At 44.9% G+C, this 19,360-nt stretch overlaps 1 protein-coding gene across 4 annotated transcripts in view; it reads left to right on the top strand.

Annotated features, from left to right (window-relative positions):
* Nucleotides 1-19,360, top strand: part of LOC148887690 (thyroid hormone receptor alpha-B) — a 47,341-nt gene that overhangs the window by 9,766 nt on the left and 18,215 nt on the right. For all 4 annotated transcript variants that reach the window (XM_089014774.1, XM_089014776.1, XM_089014775.1 and 1 more), the window contains exon 2: nt 8,196-8,276. The gene's annotated coding sequence lies outside the window, so the exon portion shown is untranslated. The remainder of the gene's footprint in view (nt 1-8,195; nt 8,277-19,360) is intronic.

Below are 19,360 nucleotides of genomic sequence, written 5' to 3'. Positions count from 1 at the left end.
AAATGGAGCGGCGCTCTGTGTAAGCTAGCAAACCACGTGGCGTCGCCTCGGACGTCTTCCCCGTCAACCCGCGCGTTTGGCGGGCCGACGGGTTTCCCCCGTATCGTAACATGTCCGCCATCACCGTCGTTGGTCGGTTAATGCCCCTCCCTTTTTTGCTCTCCTGTGCTAGCCAAACAGTCACGCGCCATCTCTCGTGATTCTAGACCTCCCCCCTGAGAAACTTAACCTTTCCCTCATTTGTGCTCAGGACAAAGTCACGTCTAATATAAAAACATTGGCGCCATCTTGCTATATTATGGCGGGCCCGCCATAGCCATGTCTATTTTTTTTTTCATTATTAAACTTTGTATACATTTTTTATAAACAGTTAGAAAAGGGAAACCATGGTGACATGTTTTAGTACATTGAATGACACAACATACAAAAAATATCGCTCGAGCGCCATCTTGCGGTATTATTGCGGGCACGCCATAGCTATGTCTATTTTTTTTTCATTATTATGAAACTTTTTATTTATTTAAATAAATAGATAAAGAAAAACATGGTCACGTGTTTAAGTACATTGAACAACACAGCATACAATGCATAACCATAGAAATATTGCTTTCTATATTGTTATATCTTGCTATATCTTGTATTATTACGGGCATGCCATCGCTATGTATTTTTTTTTTGATTAAACTTTTTTTTTAATTTAGTTTAAACAGTTAGAAAAGGGTGAGCATGGTTAAGTCCATTGAACAACAGAACATGCATTACAGAATCATAAAAATATCGCTTTAGCGCCATCTTGCTGTCTTATTGTGGGCATGCCATAGCTATGTCTAATTTTTAAAAAATCCTGTTTTTTTGCCGAGCTGCCGTTTTATGGAAACTTTTTGTGGTAGAGAAATAAAGAGACATTATTTATCATCAATGAAGGTCGCGTGGACCAAAATGGCCGTCATTTTTATTTTTTAATGTGGACCTTCATGCGTTTGGACTATGCAGGCAGGGCAAAATTTGTCATGCATCCCGTGCATTGCGTTTCAGTAAGCGGGGCCATGAAGACATTTCAAATGTCATCCATATATTTATTTTGCACGGGCAACGCCCGGTGACGCTCAAGTGAAAAACATTGCAGGGCCTTTTAATTATCATAATTACTGTGTCTTTTGTGATGGTGACATTTTGAAGGAGTGCCACTAATAAGATGTTTTACTTTAGTGGCACCGCGTGGGGAGGCAAAGCATGCTGGGAGATGACATTTGCCGTCATTCGCCGAGCAATCACATCAGTATCCCGCGTCTGGCGCTACCGAGGAGCCGTAAACGCGTCATTTTGCATTTGGATTTGGCTGCCGCTGTTTGTTTCTGTCATGGTGACGCATTTTATCGCCCCCTGAAGCGTGACCTCGTGCGGGAACTCACTCTAAATGTCTCCAAGCCAGACGGACGCTTGAAGGAAATGTAATTATGTCTGGTTTTGATGTCGAGAGCATCGCCGCGCCGTTCCAAACGGGAGCGATAACGCTATCATGCCAGATGAAGCCACGATAAGTCGTCTCCTCCCTCCCCGGGTTGTCTCTTGTTAGCCGTTAGCCCCATTTCTGGCCTCCTGTTTGTTGCATTGCTAAGAGCAAAAATCTTCCGTGACGTTATATAACGGCCAACTGGCTCTTTCATACATTTGGGAAAGGCGCAGTAGACACGCAAACATGCAAAAGGATCTGCCCTACCTTCGCTTTGGGCGGAATGCGAGCTCTTATATGATGGCGATGTGTCACATAAATGTGAAGCTATATGCCTGCTCGCAGCAATTTGTACTTGTGCCAGGTTCCTTTTCTCATATCGCCTTTTTCAGGCGAGGCTGCGCGGCCTCGGCAAAATATGCGCTGCTTCCGAAGCGCCTTTTTGACATGTTGAGTTGCATAAACGGGGGCTTGTCGCCACGTTGAGCACATTGGAGCACAAGGCTCCTTTTTGGTCATATGGAAAAACCACATGAATAGCTATCTAGCTGGTAAGCTATTAGCTATCTTTCTATCTGTTTGTCTTACTATTCTATTTGAGTTACTTCCGGGTTGAGTGAACGCTGGCGCGTGTGCCTGCCACTGCTCGCCCACAAAAAAAATTCTGTAACTGTGTGACCTTGAGAGTTTTGAAAGGCACTTATAAATGAATTTTATTTTATTTTATTTTATTATTATTATTATTATAAGTCCTTTTTTCCGGGGGCAGGGTGGGGAGGGTCACCCCTGTGTGTCAGCCATATTATTTTACATATACCATATTTACCAATACTGCATAGAAAGTCCATAATTGTGGCTCTGGTTACGTTATCCATCCGATAGATGGAGCTAAGCTAACGGGAATACAATACAATGCAGCTTTATTTAACATCGGGCTTTCACCACCGCGGCAGCTGTCAACAAAGTGTTCAAGAAAAAAATACCACAGCTAGCAAATTTGAATATTGATTCATGCATAGGGCGCACCGTATTATCAAGCGCCCTTATAGGTATGCCTATAGTGTGGAAACATACACTATTTTTTTTACAAAGTTGACGCTTTTTAGACTATTCATGAATGCTTAAGTTGCTAACTATCTAATTAGAAATAACATCATTTTCTGCGCACTCAGCAATGGCGTGCCGCAAATGTTGCATCCGATTTTCAAAACGCTTGGCAGACCACCGCAAAATTCCGAACCCTGAAGTCGTTTTCGTCCACGTGGGCACGCGGCGGGGCCGTGCGTCGACACGCTTGACTTGATTGCGTATCCTCTCCTTGCAAAAAAAGCATGTTGGAACATGCTGACAAATGCAGGGCCATTATTATAATAATAATCATGATGATGATGGCGGTGGTTATGTGCGATGGAAAGCATCTTATGGATCTCAATTTACACCGCAAACACTTTTTTCTGAGCATTTTGGCCTCCGCCGTAAATGTCGGTTGTTTTCCTGCATTCCCCCCCCCCCCCCCATTCATTCATTGTGATTATTCTGCTTTTATTTTTGAAAGTGGCTTTTTTGAGGCCTGACTTTGACTTGGCAAGATGTCATTTGGTCGTCTTATCTCTAATGAGTAAAACCACCAAAAAATAACATCTTCAATTTGCTATTTTGGTTGAAAGTGGACATTTTTTTCAGTCAGTTTTGTAATTTGCGGGCAAATTCATCCCCCCAGAGACAATTTCAGTTTGCGGCGTGAAATTTAATAGGCTTGTTTATCATGTGTAGACCCACAAAAATAATCGGAATAATGATTGAAAAGTCTTCTGTTTTGGTTGGTAATTTGTCTTTAAAAAACTCAATAAAAAACACCTGCGAGAGATGATCTCACCCCAAAATTGTAACGACGCTGAGTTTTTTTTTATCCATCGCGTGCGGACGTCTGGCTGACTCACCCACCAGACGCCGTTCACCTCAAATAAGTCCGCTTGCAACTTAATGACTGAGGCAAACCAAAGCAACCGAGGTGATGCAGGTTGGCCACGCCCCCCCCCCCCAAACCCCCACACCAACCCCCAACTCGGTAGAGGTCAAAGGTTTCTCTGTACTCCGTTGCACATTCGGCCATCTTGTACGGTGTTTATCTTTTATTGCCAAGTCATTTGAAGTTGCAGCTGTGACCTCTGAACCGTATTCGTATGCTTGTCGAAATTCAAGGTGGCGGAAAAAAAAAAATGCTGACTCGCTACCCGGCGTTGTCGTTTTACGGAGCGGCGGCGGTGAGGCCTGCTGGTGTGTGCGTTGTCCTCAGGAGAGATTCGTGCTGTGTGGAACATCCTGTACTGTACTGCGTTCAAGCTGCTGCTTCTGCAGCGGAGCAGCTATAAATAGCTGCTGCTTATAACCCGTACGTGGAGGGGGGGGGCGCTTATGCCGCCGAAACGGGTTTGAAACGGACCCGCCAGGCCGGTTGCCGTTTGAAGGCGATGCCGGGAGGTTGGGAGTGGGGGGTGGGGGTTCAAGGATCCCTCTCAGGCCCAGGCCAAAGCGCCCCGAGGCCGCTCGGCTTTTAAGAAGCGCAGCAGGAACGTCAACAAACAAGACCTTGTTCTGTTTCTGAAGCCTTTTGTTCCAAATCCGAGTGGCATCTTTGGAGATTTTTCAAAATAAAAGCACCGGTGAAAAAAGTCGAGCGGGCTTTAGTGTCACTATGGCCACATGTGAGCGTGGTTGGCGCTCCAGCTGGCATGACGACAAACGTGAGGCTAAATGCTGCGCTCACGCCGCGCCTGCTCCGGTGGCGCGGCGCCAAAGCCTTGTTGTGCCGCCGGACATCTGTTGTTAGCCAGCGCGCGGGAAATCTAAACCCTTCGCTTCCTGTTCTTCCGCTTTGACTAAAACGGAAAGCCATTGCGTGGCTTTTTTTCTCATGATGTCACAAAATTGGGCCCCCATGTGATTTTAAACTTTTTAAGTTTATGACTGACTTGGTTGATGGCTGATCTAAAAAGTTCTAAAAAAATACAACATTAAATTAAAATGTATTATTTTATTTTTATTGAAATATTTTTTCTCAAGTTTTATTGAAATTTTGATGTAAACTTACATTTTAATTTTTAAAATGTAAACTCAAATTTTATATTTAATTATAACTCATTCACTGCCAAATCTTATTGGACCGTTTAATGAAATATTTATTGAACATTTTATTTAAAATTTCAGTAAAATTTAAATGTAAATTAAAAGTGAAGTGAAATTTAAATTTTTATAAAAACGTAAATATATATGTGTATATGTGCATTTTTATTACAATTAAAATTTACATTTTTTATTTAATAATATTATTAATATTATATTATTGAAATAATAATCCCCCCAAAAATCATCTTTGTGTTCTAAAATAGCTGAATTAAATTTTTAACATGAAATTTTATTTTTTATAAAAATGTAAATATACTGTATATGTAACATTTACAAAAAAAAAATCATCATATTTTGTCTTCTGCAATGGCTGAATGAAATTCCACTTCATGTCGACAGGTGGTAATAATTTGACAAGTTCTAAGATTGGTCGCCGAATGAATCAAACACCCGCCGTCGTGCGCGTGACGTGTTTGTCACACACACACACACACACACACACACACACACACACACACACACACACACACACACACACACGGTTCTCTTTTCTTGGTTTCATCCCCTGAAATTCACCTGCTGGCTGTCAAACCTCACCTCCATTTTGCCCCCCACACACACACACTTTTGCACCTTTCCCACAATTCACAAACACCACTTCACATACACACATTTGTGCACACAGCCCTCCCAATGTTCCCATGTGGAATTTTACCAATCCTTCACCCATCACACACACACACACACACACACACACACACACACACACACACACACACACACACACACACACACACACACACACACATGCACATAGGGTTTGGTTTCACCATGGCAACCGTGCGTGTGTTGTTACCCGCGCACGCTAATTCCACATTAACCACACGGGCTCTCTTTTCTCTATGCGCACATCCCACTGGCAACTCCTCCTCTTCTCGAGTTCCTCCAGGAATGTTGGCGGCGTTTCAAGAATCCTAAATCATCTCCAGGCTGCTGTCGGGTGGGATGGGGAAGGGGGGGCGAGTTCGGCAACACCGCCCCCCCTTTTCATCGCACGCCTGTCGCCCCCCCCCCCCCCCCCCATGCACCAAGACGACTCCCTCCTTCGCCGCCTCCCAGAAGGGACTGACAATCACAACTTTGACCTCCTTTCCCAGCCCTGTTTTCCTGTCCCCCCCGCCCACTTGCACCCCAACTCTGTCTTCTTTTCACCACCTGACAACGCATCAACTGTCAAATTTTTGACTTACAAGTATAATTAGCTCCATGACCGAGCTCATAACTCAATGCGATTGTATATCAAAAAAGCCCCCACTACCACACTGTGGAATTGTCATGTTTTTTTTTACATTATTTTTTTTCCAGCAAAAAAAAAGAAAAAACTCGCGCAAGATTAGCAGAGACTTTTTTGTTACACTTCTACTGTGCAAAAACAACATTAACACGTCACTTTCATGTGAACTTCAGGCTCTTTTACACCCCCCCCCCCCCACTTGCTCAAGATGGCTCATTCGCTACTCGTCGCTATTGACACGGCGAGAGGATTTAGCGGAGCCACTTTTCCTGCTGCTTGTCAGCCCGCCAAGGCCTTGCAACGCTGCCATCAGTCTGTGGCCTGCTCGTGAGCGAGCGAGCGAGAGAGAAAGAGAGAGAGCGAGATAGTCAAAATTGGCCTAAAGACAAAGTTAGCGTTGATCCGCCGGGAATATTTGGCTCGTCGGCCTCGCACTTCTCGGTGACTCACACTTAGTTTACTTGCGCCTTGAAAGGAGCACCGTTATCTTTCGTTGCGCGCTCGGAATCGCGCCTGATCGGACACCCGGAAACGGTCCGATTGTTGATTTTTGACCGTTTGTGGTTTGAATTATGTGAGGAGGCGAAACATTGCCGTTTGCATGTCCCGCGCGCGCTAACTGGTGCGCATGGCCGCTTTCGTTTTTGGAAGCTGAGTTTGTCTCCCTCCTTGCGATTTGACCGCCATGAACCAAAGCAGCATCTTCATGAATGTGTCTTAATTTGGAATTCGAGTTCGGCGTGGGCGTCGAACCCGCGTCCAAGGCGGTTCTGCTAATTTCTGGGTCCATCTGACCCGCACCGCCAAAGGTCAAAGGGTCCGGTTTGTGCAATAGCTTGCCTGCTGGTTGTCCGGAAAAGCTCCCATCATTAGTGGGATCGACCTAGTGGCGTCGCACCTGATCAAATTGACCTCAGGGGGGGTCGGCTAGAGGTCATGTGACATCAGACTTTTTCCACTGCAAAAGTCGAAATTTGTCTATATCGGCCCCTTTGTGACGCTAGCGGGATTGCCAAGTGGGCAAGGGGTGAATGGATTAAAAGTGACGCTGTTGTGAGGAAATTGGAGGATTTGATTTAAAGCCCGTATGCCCCCCCCCCCCCCCCCCCCCCCCCCCCTGCCTCACGTTCGGCCATTCCTGCTTTACTCGCTAAATTCGATGTAGCGTCGTGAGAAAAAAAGCCAGCTGGACTTTTTTCACTTGAATTGGCGAACGTTGACGCGACGTGTTCCTGTTCCCGATCCCGTTTGCGGCCTTTTCTGGACTGCGCGTAGATTCCTGCTCAGCCGCCACCCTAATTAGCATCGGCGCTGTATAGAAAAATGACCGCGCGGGTGAATGGATCTATATTTAGCCCGAGGTTGGCGGCCGACGAGTCCGTTGTTTTGTCCATATGCGTCCCGCCTCGACATTGACTGACATTGAAAGGCTTGTGTAAATTATTGCCCTGCGTTTGTCGCTAAATCCATTTAGTTTTGTACATTTCGGCCATTTTGACGCGACGGTCAGGCAAAGTGTGGCGAGGTGTCGCTGTTGTTCTTGGCGGCGGATGAGAAGCGTCTTATCAAATTGTACGATAAGAAAAGCAAATAAGTGGTTGGATGACTCTACTGCCCCCCCCGCCTACCTCAAATGGACTTTACCAATTTGTCAACACTTTTACTTCCCGTGTTCGCCTATCTTGCAAAGAAGCGACGCTTAGCGCGCTACCGGAAAGTCTGCAAAAGAACATTTCCACAGGAGAACACGGCGAAAACCGGTTCTGAAACTGGTTTTGGTTTGAATGCTCGCAACGATGCTCGCTTAGCGATATGCCGTGTTGTTACGCGTGCTTCTCTTTGTTGTTGTCCTCTCGGGATGGACAGCGGCAAGCTCCCGTCAGTGACCATATATGAGCATGCCATCGTCCGAGCTTGACAGGAATGAAACGTTGGCTCGCATTCCATTGACAGGAAGTCATAAAAATCAAGTTGTTGTCATTGGATTAGATTTGGATTTTCTTTTTTTGTCCGCAAAACAAGTTTGATATGAACCAATTGTGACGACTTCCTAATGGGCCTGACGTGGCTCTGGCGCTACCGTTTCCCCGTGCGTCTTTGTCTAGCCGCAGGGGTCCTCGCATCCGGCTAATTGGAGGCCCACCTGTGGAATTTGCTCGCCACAATGGCTTCCATTCTTTCCGTTCAAAAGGTTGCGGCTGCAAAAGCGACGGCGGATGGCTCGGCTTTGATGCTCATCTTCGTCTGTCCGATCGCCGACTGTCGATGGCGCTTCCTAAGGCCCGCTCGCCGCCCTCACAATGCTCTTTTGGTGTCCCACAGGGCGGAGACGAGGCGGACCGTGACACGCCGAGGACCCCAGGAAATAATTAGCCGGGCACGCAACCACGCGCGGGATGACTGGTAGGTGGACCGACCGCGATGATGTTGACCGTGCTTTGTTATGATTCCTGTGATGTCATTTGCAAATCCTCACTTAGCGCATAGCATTGAGGTGAAAGAAGGTGTTTGCATGGGAATTGGATGAAATATCATGCAAAAAAATGGAAAACAATAGCTATATATTGATTGATCTACCTATCAATCTCTCTATCTCTTTCGCTATATATATTAGCAGGAAGCTAATTGATGTTAGCATTAAGCTAATGGATGGAGTGCAACGTTCTTTTCAATGTGTTTTATTTTTCAACGCACCAGGTGGAAATCACAGTTTTTATTTTGAAAGGTTGCAGGCGGTTGGTGGATGACTCACTTTGATAATAAGCTGCAAGGACCCCGTCGTAATGACTTTGTTATTTCGGCAATCACGACGTCACTTTTTAATTTTTTTGGGCTGCTTCAAGTGTTATTACGATAAGTGCGTGCGTGTTGGCAGTTCATTGAGGTTTGTGTTTGCCTCATCGCGCGCCGCTAGCGGTTAAAAAGGGCCCGTTGCTACCCTGCAAAAAATAAAAATAAATAAGGGGAGTGGGTCAATAAATAAACAAAACACACACACAGGGCGTTTTTGGTGTCTCACTGAACTTTGTTCTCGTGAATGTTTGCCTTCGGAGTGCAGCTGGGATGGCACTGACAGGGTAGAGGGGAAAAAAAAAGAATGAAAAGTCCTCCTTTTGGCTGCGGATGGCTCACCAGCTTCCGTTACATAATGTCACTCGTACGCTTGTGGGTACGAGTAGAGCGTGGACAGAATGATTCATGAATGTGGATTTTGGTGTTTTCCGCAGAGCGGCAGTAGTTTTTCTTTCATCGTTTGTGGTTATGAAGTCAAGATGGCTGGGGGCCCCCCCTGCGAGGTCCGAGAGTATGCTAGCAGTCGAAATATGGTCAATGGGTGAATAAGTGCTCGCCTATCCACCGGGATAAAAGTGAACTTTGACGTTTTAACCCTTGTGTATGTAAGATTTAAGTGTCGCCGTCATGGCGATCAGATCTCAGGTCGGCCATAGTATAATGTGACGTCATGTGTCACTAAAGTGCAAAGAGGAAATTGCAGGAAATCATTTGGAAGCTTGCGCTTTGCCTGCACTTTTGTAACGTCACGCCCCGGCCGGTCGGTCAGCTCATCTGGATGCACATCTGGAGGGCGTCATTTTACTTTAATCCCGCTTAAATCCCCCGAGTGTCGCTCCTGTAGCGGCGGATGCAAAAGTCCGAGTCGACTGGACAGATGTCGAGGGACTCGCTGTTGTACGTGATCCTCCTGGTAAAAAAAAACAAAAAAAAAAACAACAACAACAACAAAAAAACATGGAGGCCGGATGATGAAAAAAAACCACTTGCAAATGTTTCTGGTAAAAAAAAATATAAAAAAATAAAAAAAATAATAATACATTCAAAAAATAATAAATGAATACATTGATATAGATATGTTATGGGTAGAAAAATACAATAAAATAAAATCAATAAAATAATCTATTTAAAAAAATAATAAATACACTGGTAAAGATATGTTTCTGGTGCAATACAATACAATAATAATTTAAAAACGAAATAAATAAATACATTGATATAGATATGTTTCTGGTAAAAAAATACATTAGAATAAAATAATAATCAATTAATAAATAAATACATTTATATATGTTTTTCTGGTTACAAAATAAATGAATAGATAAATAAAATACATTGACATACATATGTTTCTGGCAAAAATAATACATTAAAAAATAAATAAATAAATAAATACATTGATATAGGTATGTTTCTGGTTAAAAAATACAAGAAGATAAGACAAATATAAATAAATACATTGATATACATGAATTACAATACAAATGTATTTATATCATATTTATGTATTTATGTTTGTTTTGTTTGTTGTTTTTTTTTTTACCAGAAAATGAAAGGTGTTTTAATATTTTCAAGTGGGTGTATTTGTAAGACAAAATAACTGGAAAAAAAACATTCATTTTGGAGTATGTGTGTGCGTGTGTGTGCGTTCAAACCTCACTAGGGTTTGTAGAGCGGCCACGATAAATGATGCTGACGCCACGGCGCAGCCGTGCCTCGACTTCTTCATTTGATTTGTCCCGTGACCAAGCTTGTAACTCAATGTACTTGTCCTTCAAGTCAATTGTCTACATTGGAATGAATTGAAATGTCATTAGTCACAACTGGCAACCCCCTCCATCCTGAACACCCCTCCCTCCTCCCTGTGTCTTTTTTTTCCTCTAACTTGTTTTTCCACGAGAAACATTATTCTGCCGCGTTAAATGTTATTTCCATCGCAACCGGATGCGGTCGGCCCTCCAAAAGCGCTGCCCGCGTGTTGACATGTGTCATTTCAAGGATCGTGAACATGTCAAGGCATCAGGTCGCGCTTTTCTTCACATCGTTGACTACCAACTTTCTGACTTTTGAAGTATACGCTGCCATTTAGAGACATTTTTTTCTTTGTATCTTAAGTCCATTTTGTTCTTTCACCATTCGTTTGTCTTTGAATTAGCATTATCTTAGCTGAAAAGACCGAAATAGCTGCGTCAAATGAATCCAATTTGTCACCGTGAAAACTAGAGAATGATTTAAAAAAAAAAAAATTTTCCAAATCATTCTCAGGAGGCGTGGCCTCGCTCTACTTTTGCTTTTCGACGTACTTTGTAGAATGCGGCGCGTTGGGTTCACATGTTTGCCGTGTGTGCGCTAATGTCAGCAAGTCGGAGGGGGCGGGGGGGTGTTGCAGCACCAGGTGAGATTTACGAGGTGTTAAGTGCGCTCTCCTGTCGCCCACTGTGAGGGTCGGGGCTTGGGCGGGGGCGTGGGGGTCCTTTGAGGCCGGCGCCACGCTTGCGCAGCCCCCCCTTTTCAAAGTCGCCTTAACCCCAGAAACCTTCAAGTGTTTGCCTGATGTGTGCATCCCCACCGCGCACGGCCTTCTCCAACGGCACCTTCTCAAGTATCCCCCCTTCTCATATGCGTTCTACCTTAGGGTTCTTTATCTTCCTGCAAGGGACAAATGAGTACCTTCATAAAAGTGGGTGGTTTTTTTTCTTTTATGGGTTTTTGACAATGATTCATAATAAGTGTAAATCAGGTGGCTAGCAAAAACATATTCCAGCGCCTCTTGCCAGTCTGCCGACAGAAACCGAGCCCGTCAAATGAAGACGCCACGTCCTCCGCCATTTATAAATGTATTTTTCTTTTTTCACATGGCGTTCCGTGAGATGTAAAATATGTGCTTTGGCGCAAAGAAGCTTTGGAAACAATCGCGTACAGTATGGAAAAAACTCAGACAAGCCATCTTTTCCACCTGTTGACTGTCGCGGGAAAAGTGATCCCCCTCCCCAACATTCCCCCGTGCTGTCCCCCCCAACCCCCCAATCTGTTGACTGCTGCAGCTGCACGCTGGCGTCTTGGCGGGGTATTTATTGGACATGCAACGGGGTTGAAAAATTAAATTGCGGCAATTGCCGCTGCATAGTTGGATATGGCACGCTTCCAATATATTTGTCTTATCAAATGAAGCCCCCCCCCCCCCCCCTCGTGGGCAAACACGTTTCAGCAACATTTTGCTCAATTTGGATAAATTGGAATGTGGGTGTGGGTGTTTTTTCCCCCCATCTGAAAACTTGATTTTAATGACCCCCCCACATCCCCCTCCCTCAAAGACTTTGACCGAGTTCCACAACAACAACATTCACATGTCATAAGACTCTCCAGAAATGCCTCCATTGCAAAAAAAAAAAAATACATAAAAAATTAAAATCTTGACTTTTGGGGATGTTTGTTGACTTGAGTGGCGGCCAGCGTGCTGGTGAATCGCGCTAAAAGCTCGTTGCCGCATTTCAAGTCAATATTGACATTTCTGTCACAATTCAAATGCAAATATCGCCTCCGGGCCGAAATGAAGTACGCTTGGCGACTCCTTACGTTTCAAGTTTGCCGTCAACTTGCCGTGTTTTGTCAAGTCTGGCGAATAACGCACACACTTTCCGACATCCACGTGGATGTTACTTTCGCAATCATAACTTACCGGGGAATTATCACGACGATTAGCATTAGCCGCTAACGTCGTATCAAATGTCATCCGACTGTCATCCGAGCTAACTAGCCGCCGCCGTCCGTAGATCGTCGATCACGGCGGACTCGCCAGCCATTTGCTCGCCGTCGGATCACGGTCACCCCTTCCTCCGACGAGCGAAATTGAACCTGTCATCGTCCATCGCAGCTGTTTGTCATCGCCCGCGGGCATTTGCAGCTGCCGCGCACGAGGCGGCTCAAAGAAGACACCCCCGTGATTATTTGTCCGTGTGAAATTGGAGTTGTTTGGAAGTTCGGAATTGCTGTTAGCGTCCGCGCTCACTTCCGTTAGCCCGTTGATGGCGTTTCATGTCCTTTTGAAGCGGTTTTGAAGTCAACTTTGAGTGTGGAAGCTAGTTTTCGTTTGCATAGCGATATTGTCGGGTAATTTCCGATGTATTTTTATTTTTTGGGGCCGTGAGACCGAGCGCAGGCACTTTGGACTCCTTTTTTTGTTTCACGTTTTTCTTCAATTGCTCTCCGTCCAATGTTATTTTTAGACTTTGGAAGTCTGCGATATGATGGACGGCGAGCCACAAATCTGGACAAAAACCGAAACAACTCAGGGGATGTGAGGAAATAAAAATAGGCGTAGCGTGTTGCAATGTGTCACATGACAACTGTTTTTCTCCATCTGGAATCTTTTTTTTTTCGCAGATACTGTACATACGCGCACGCGCGCGCCATTACTGGAAGAAGTCTTCAAGTCATAATTCAAGCACTTCTCAACGCCGCGTGACGTCCCGGCGAACGTCTTTGCTGTGGTTTCCCCACTGAGCTCGCTTAGATCGATTGTTTCACTTTTCTCGCTTCGCATTAGAAGAAAGCCGGCGCTTGGTTGTACGCCTTCGCTGGAAGCCGTTTGATCTCCCGAGTTAGCCGGCGAGATGTTTTTCGTCGCCGTGTGAGGTCTGGCTCGCCAACCGACATGTTCATTTATCGGACGATAATTCTTGCTTGGATTTCCCTCGTCCCACCGCATTTTTTTCCTTTTCAGACCAGAGACTCGGACCGCTGCCGAAAAATGGTTCTCGGGTCATTAAATGGCATGCATGGACGGCAGCGATGAGAATATCATTTTCTCGGCTCGTCGGGTCTGATCATAGCCGGGTGATCAAATATGGCATTGGATTGGATTAGCCTTTATTAGTCTCGCAGTGGAGATATTGACATTTCACAGCAGCAAAGTGATGAAAGAAAGAGGAAAGGAAAGGAAGAAGTAGAAAAACAAAATACAGGAGCTGCTGTAAAGGCAGCCACTCTCGTGGCGCCATCTTGAAGACAAAACAACAACAACAACAAAATCCTAAATAACAAATAATATGACACAACACAAAAGACACGGACAGTCATTCAATTTTAAGCACTTTCTGCACCCTCTGTGTTGCATGAAGCAGTTCGAGACAAAAGAGGAGACAATCAAAGCATCCTTTTTACCAGTGGATTAGGGATGTCATGGCGAAATATGCACGTTTGCTACAAGCTAAATGTCCAAAGCAAACACAAAGCTGTAGCATCCATTGACGAAAAGACATTGTCTCACATCTCTTGTAAATCGTAAATCCACTTCAATTCCAAGCAGCAGCGGCAGTTACACATACGCAAAAAAGTTTTGAAAGGCGCTTATAAATGAAATGTATGATTATTATTATTATTAAGCTAGCTATTAGCTGTCTAGCTGACTGTAAACTCTCTAGCCATTAGCTATCTGGCTATCTATATTCATTATTTATTTGCTTACCATTAGCTAGCTAGCTGTTAGCTGTCTAGCTGGCTATCTATATTCACTACTTATTTGCTATCCATTAGCTAGCTAGCTACCTGTTAGCTGTCTAGCTGATTGTCAGCTGCTGGCTGGCTAGCCGTTGGCTATCTGGCTATTTATTAGTTATTTATTCACTATCCAATAGCTGGCTAGCTAACTAGCTTTCTATCTATTTGAGTTACTTCCGGGATGAGTGAATGGTGGCGCATGTGGCTGCCGCCGCTCACCCACAGGGAACCTTATCCTGTGACTGTAAAGTGACCTTGAGAGTTTTGAAATGTAATGTATTATTAAAACAAGCAACAAAAGCAAGGCCAGTGAGAGCAATTGCTGACAGCTGCCTACTTGGCTGCCATCTTGGACTTATTTGTCAACGGCGTCTTTGTACAAGCAGGCGACATCCAGGAAGTGGTTCTTAAAACGCCACCCGCTCCTTCCTGAAGTCGGCGTATCAAGTGGACACGCGTCTGCGCTTTCTCCCGTCCCGTCAGCTCGTAAATGTCATCGCGGGGACGGATGAAACGCCCCCGAGGGGACATTTATCCGGACCCCCGCGGGATCTTGGGGATTCTCGCCGGGTCTCTGCTTTCTTTCCGAGTGCTTTGCGGATTGATTGATGAATGAATGGGATGGCGCAAGCGCTCATTGGAAAATAGCCGCAGTCAAATTGAAGCACGTGGATGATTAAAGCCCACCCGCAGCATGAGACCCCCCCGCCCCACTCTGTTTGTTGCAAGAGTTAATTATGCAAAGGCGCACATATAGGCACAAATGGTCCCCGCGGAATCGTTTACTACGGGCTTCCACTTCCTGCGTTTACCATTTTCTCCCCTTCCCCGTTTCCTCATCATTTTTAGGGGGTGGCTAGAGGGGGTGTGGTGGTGGGGGGGGGTGATTATTCCAAACCACACCATTCCTAGCGTTGAAACAAAATACATATGTGAGATTTTTAATGGCGGCCTAGGAACGAACGATTTAAAGGGCCAGGGACTTCCCCGAAATAAATACAGGCAACATCCGACTTATGACCACCCATCCTTACGACCATGTCATTTAGCCTCCGCATTTTGAATGGATTTCACCTTACGACCATTTTGACTTGCGACCGTTTGGTCGAAACGGAACTCGGTCGTAAGTCGGATGTTACCTATACATTTTCTCCCTCCAGCATTAACCCCGCATCAAATTTATGCCAATATTTATTTCAATATTTATTTCAAGTCCTCTTTTTGACGAGTACAAATAAATAAAGGGCAATTGGATGTGATAAGTTAGGTGTGAAAAGCGCACGGGTCACAAAAGTCACTCAAGCTTGCACGTGTCAACGCGTCGCTCTGCTAGCGGCCGCCATCTTGTTCTCTGTGAGCAGCAAAATAAAAGCAAAAACCAAACAATTGACCAGATGTGCGATTGTGACTTTTATGTCTTTGTTTAGTAGCGTGATTCAGTAGAAATGACATATGCATCGCGGCTTTGCAACATTTTCCAAAGCAACCCCCACTCCTCTGCCCCCCCCCCACCCTGCCTGAAAAATACTTTAAATAGATGCAAAAAAAAAGAAAAACACAGCTTGAGGCTGTTTCACTAAAGTGACTAAATGTAACGTGACGGCCTTTTAATGTAGGCTCAATCGCTTTACACGAGCAAGCCATTTTTTATTTGCCATCTAAACGGATCATAATTCATTTTTGTTTCTGAATATGCAACTTTTTTCTTAAAAATATCAGAGCAGTAAAATCATTTTCATGTGGCTTGTCAATTTATTTCACTTTGAGGTTGAGATTTAAAGGCCTTTCTGTCTGCTTTATTTTTGAGTAGCTTAATGCTGATATCATCAATTTGGCTATTTGGCAATTAGTCGACCATCTCTCATGATCTATAAAAAAATGTCCCCGTTCATCACCCCCCCCCCCCCCCACCGTTTGTCCTTGGCGATGGCCACCCATCTTGGCCGTCAGCTTCCCTTTTTTCCACTCTTTTATTGTGAAATATGACTGCGCCGCGTGTGTCTTTAATCAGCCGCTGACATCCGCTTGTTTGATTAGTTTCTCGCTTCGGGTGGCAGATCATTTGTTCCTTTTTTATTTTTCTTCTTCTGTTCTTCCAGACTCTTTTTGTTTTAGTGGTGGGGGGGTCTCAATTGCTTTTATTCTTTTCTTAAACTTTAAGATACATGAATGGTAGGTCCAGTTGAAATTGGTCACAGATGTAACAGCCCACCATCCATTTTAATCCGAGTTTGCCTGAAAATCCCTTTTCTTAAAAAAATGGATGAGAAAAATACAGGGGTAATAATTATCTGAATAATCCATGTCTTGATTTAAGGGGCGGGGGGCGGGGTGGTATTAGACTGCTTCCTCCGTCCGCCGTGTAGCGCTATTTCACTTCCCCTTAGCTGCAGCGACAAGGTTTTCAACTTCCTGTGTCGCCGCGCAGCCATTGGCTGACGTTGATACATACCCCCGACACACCCACACCCCATAAAAAAAAATCCAAAAAAGCAAAACGCTAGCTGAGGTTGCTGGCACGAGCCCCCGGCTGGCCCGTCTGACTGCGCAATTAGCGGCTTGGCTGTCTGTTGAGACCATTCGCGGCCGCCCACGCGCGCACGCAATTAGACGTCGCTCGGCCAGCCTCGCCTGACGCGAGCAGACGTGTCGACACGACATCAAACCGGATCAAAGTGTCTAAAAATAAGAATATTCATCATTATACCGACCAAAATGATCACCATTGTCCGGATATTTGGTGTTTGGCCCATCCGCCATATTGGTTGACAACGTTTAATCTGGTTTGCTGATAAAAATGCAACCCGTCAAACTATTGTGCATCATCTCCAAAGGAAAAAAAACACGGAAAATGGGTTCAATCCTGATGTAGATGCCACAGACGGGACGAGACGGGATGGGACGATGCCCTGCGGGACATCCACAATGCCTCCTTTAGCTTTGACTCATGAGGCGGCTAACGACGCACAATGTGATGCGGCGAGGTCGCGCAGGGGACGCCTGGGTGGCGGGCTGACCCTGGTCCTTTTCTCCAGGGGGTTCCGCCTGACGCTGATGTCTCCTGTCTTGACGCCAACCGTCCATGTCTCCTTATGTTAGAGGCCGCTCCATTCAAAGCTTCCCGTTGCGTGTGCGCGTGACACAGATGAAGGCACGCCGGTTGATATTTCTATTTAGAGGCGGCGCGGCGGCATAGGAGCTGCGTGGATCGGCCGGGCCGCCGTGTTGACATGCCATAAAATAGCTACGGGCACTTTAACAACAGGGTTCTGTGGACTATTGGCGTTTTCAAGTCGAGGCCCGTGGGCGCGATTATGGCCCCAAACAATGTTTAATGCGGCCCGCCCGACAAGGTTTCCCACATTTGGACTTGTCTGTGGTCCTTCATTCAGTATTTTACTTTTACTCATTCTATGAAATGCATGTGTGTGTGTATATGCATATATATATATATATATATATATATATATATATATATATATATATATATATATATATATATATATATATATATATATATGTGTATGTGTATGTGTGTATGTGTCTATGTAAATGCAGAAATGTGTTTGTATATATGTGTGTGTGTATGTGTATGTGTATGTGTATATGTGTGTGTGTATGTGTATATCAGAATCAGAATACCTTTATTCGTCCCACAATGGGGAAATTTGCAGTGTGTATATGTGTATATATACAGTATATATGTATATATGTGTATGTGTATGTATATATGTCTATGTGGATGTATATGTATATCTGTGTGTATGTGTATGTATGTATGTATGTATGTATGTATGTATGTATGTATGTATGTATGTATGTATGTATGTATGTATGTATGTATGTATATATGTGTGTATGTCGCTTAAGGACACAGCAAGGCAGGGCTTGTCCTAATTTAACTTCTTCAGTCAGACGCCACTAATCCAGAGAATGTTCTAGCCGGTACATGGACTATTTGACCCTCCCCTCCTTACCATATACACACACACACACACACACACATAAACACACAGCAGTGTACAGCAGGTGTGTGCGTTTGTGCATGTGCACACGTGTCTGTTTGTGAACTGGATGACCTCGAATGTCTTGCTCCTGTTCTGTCAACACAACGCTCACATGCGCTAATGCAGCGTGAGCGTAAGCGTGCGCACACACACACACATGCACACACACGCACATGCACACGTACGCACACGCGCGGCGCTGGTGTTTATCGTCTGGGAGAAGCAGCCCGTATAGAATTCCCCCTATATGCCCCCTCTCGACTGTTATCTTCCTCCGCCCCCTCCGCCGCTAGCATCTATCTTCCTGGTTTATCTCCTCCGCCCGATTGGACGCTGGTATTGGCGGCCTGCGATTGGTCGGGTCCACCCCTGAATCTATGTCGTGGCTCGACTGCCCAAACCCGTCCTGCTATTTTCCGTTTTGAGAGATCAACTTACCGATTTGCAGAAAAACAAAAATGAGCAGAAAGCTAGGAAAGAAAATGTTATATTTGCTTATTTTATTTGTGGCCGAATCCCACCCAATAAGGATGATCGAGTTAGGACAGTGTCTTGGTGTCTTTGTCTCGGTTCGGGTCCAGTTGCGCGACTTGTTGGGGACTCGCTGTGGTGATGGCGTGTCGCATTGATCATCATTCAAAATGGTGGATGGCGTGTCAATCCGGCGGTGACAATCGCGACCGTATTGACGTCGCTTTCCATGAATGAAATGCACGCCACGGATTATTCTGCTCTCCACAAATTGACATTTACACGCGTGTTGCTTTACATAGTGCGTGTCATCGACCTTCAGTAGCAGCTTAGAATAAATAATCCACGATGAATAATGAATTGCAATTAAATAGGGTGTTCCTCAGGGCTGAATTCTAAGTACTTTTATATTAACTCATTCACCAATTTTTTCGGAATTGAAAATATGACATAGAGCGCCATTCCCGAATTTGTTAGGATTTTCTTTTTTTCTTGCTTGGGTGCTGACAAAGCAGTACGTTTTTCAATCATTACTTTGAACTTCAGTGTTGGATCCTTACTAGTCTGCACCCTAACCCCCCCCCCCTCCCTAAATCCGCCTCGATTCCTCTCGCTTAACCTTGACCCCGGATATCCCCGAGCCATCAATCTTCACCCCGACCCCCCTCTCGCCCCTCATCCCCTTCACTTGACCTCAATCCCTCCCTTTGAACCCCC

The sequence above is a fragment of the Hippocampus bargibanti genome, linkage group LG15, assembly GCF_051943395.1.
Source record: "Hippocampus bargibanti isolate YZ-2025 linkage group LG15, ASM5194339v1, whole genome shotgun sequence".
Lineage (NCBI taxonomy): Eukaryota > Metazoa > Chordata > Actinopteri > Syngnathiformes > Syngnathidae > Hippocampus > Hippocampus bargibanti.
The sequence above is the reverse complement of the archived record's forward strand: the minus strand, read 5'-3'. Positions and strand labels throughout refer to the sequence as shown.